Here is a 2,051-nt window from a genome sequence, read left to right as displayed (position 1 = left end):
CTGCTCCTTCATAATTACTGAACTAAATATATGCATTTGTTTGTGTTTAAAACATGCACAGCTTGTGCCAACTTTTCCTCATCCTCTGATTCTGGGACAAGAGGCAAACCTGTTGCGAGGATGTGGGATATTTACAAAATGCCAAGGACAACGAGAGGGTTAAGAATCAAGGTAGGTAGGTAATATGGAAAGTTAGATAATGTTCTGACTAATAGACTGTTTTAGGTGTAATAAAATAAGAAGTGTGACATGAATCTGTTGCATCAGGGGTTGAGAGTAAAGGGAAGTGTTCTGTGCATCTATTTACTGTAGGCAGTGATTCATACTCTCCACAGAACGCTCCCTTTGAAACAAAGGTGAGTGTGTGGGAAACAGGTGACTTTCCCTAAGCATATAAATTAATAGATTCTTTGTTGACAAGAAAAAAGTTCCTTTGAAGTGTGTTCCAATTCTCAGACATTTAATTTCTATTTTGGTTCCAAAGGTTTTAGTTTGTAAATCACTGACTGAATAAAAAGACTCTAAATTACCACACTGTTTTGGTTACTGGTGTGGACAGTGCTATGCCAACAAAGGCCTAGTGACCAATACCTGTAAAGGGCAGGTGGCATTAATGGGGATTTATTTACAACAATGTTCATACAGATCAGACAAAGGGTCCTTGTCTCTTCTTTAATTCTGTAAAACGGTGGTATCAGCTAGCAGGTGAAAATAAAGATGGAAAAGTTGGTATTATGCTAATTTTTTTTGTGTGTACTTTCTGATGTCATGAACTGATACGATATTTCTTTATGTGCGTCTCTAAATGGTCAAATAAATGCTGGACATCTCTAAAGGAAATAAAAAGACATGTGGCATAAAGGTGTGAGCTCAACCCCGACCCACAGTTTGGACACCAAGCAGAAAAATGCTCCGCCATTTTTATTTTCCTGATCGACAGAAGGCTATTTGAATCCAAAAGAAAACAGATAATAAATTGAAATGTTCTCCATAATTTCACAGCCAGCTGAACAGAAAGTGAGCAGAGCTTTCACACCAATATTTCATTTGAAAACACAATACAGTAAACAAAGCGTTCCCTAAACTGAGGGTCACCATGTCCACGTTACAATAAACACTTTACTGTGCACAACTTTGCACAGTAAAGTGTCACCAAAAGGCAACTTACAGCAGTGCAACGTTCACACCTCAGTTATGTACTGTTATTAAACATTAGCCTATTCTGCCTATTCTTAAACTACCCATGAGGACAGTGAGACACTGAACAAGGTTTTAGAGGTGAGGGCATGCTCCAACAGTTAGATAAAGTAGATCTCTTTTGAATGCTGAACTTGGGTCACCACCAGCTGGGGCAAGTTAGTTCATGTTGTGTTACATTTCTTTTTATTATAAATTACATCAATCCTGGACCTTTATCAACAATCTCTTTGTCAATAGAACCAGACTTCTACATTTATTTAACACTCTTTAATGTCACATTGACATGCTTCTACATTTATTTAACACTCTTTAATTGACATGATAAATAAATAAAGTAGGGCTTTTGTTAAATATAATCGATTTAAACTGATATTGGACAGAAAGACGCATAGTGTAAACTGTATACGTTGGTATTTAAACACATTGTGTGAAAGCGTTTTTGTTTCACCTAAACACTTAACTTAAAATACCATCTCACATGACCAACATGGGTTTGTGGGTAAGACACCCTGCTTGTGTGAAAGGTCAGTAATTAAGTCAAGCTGACTGACCAAATGACCAGGGACTGAAGACCGGCTACTACTGATGAGGACGAAGTATTGAAAGTAACTCTCGACACATTCTACAAGCCACAACCAAGATGCACTGTCATGACTCAAATCAGCTAGCTCTGTGCTAAAATACTGTTCAACAGTCAGGATTTTTTTTTTGTCATTTATTATTCTGCTCATTCCTCCACCAGCTGACTCTTACCCTCCCTCGTTCCCACGAATAAACTAATGATATTGTCCTTGTGGAAAAGTACTGGCTTCCAGGCTGGGCTTTGTTCATTGTCTATTTCGGACAACGAA

This window comes from Cynoglossus semilaevis, chromosome 16, assembly GCF_000523025.1.
Source record: "Cynoglossus semilaevis isolate Cse_v1.0 chromosome 16, Cse_v1.0, whole genome shotgun sequence".
NCBI classification, from domain to species: Eukaryota; Metazoa; Chordata; class Actinopteri; order Pleuronectiformes; family Cynoglossidae; genus Cynoglossus; species Cynoglossus semilaevis.
The sequence above is the reverse complement of the archived record's forward strand: the minus strand, read 5'-3'. Positions refer to the sequence as shown.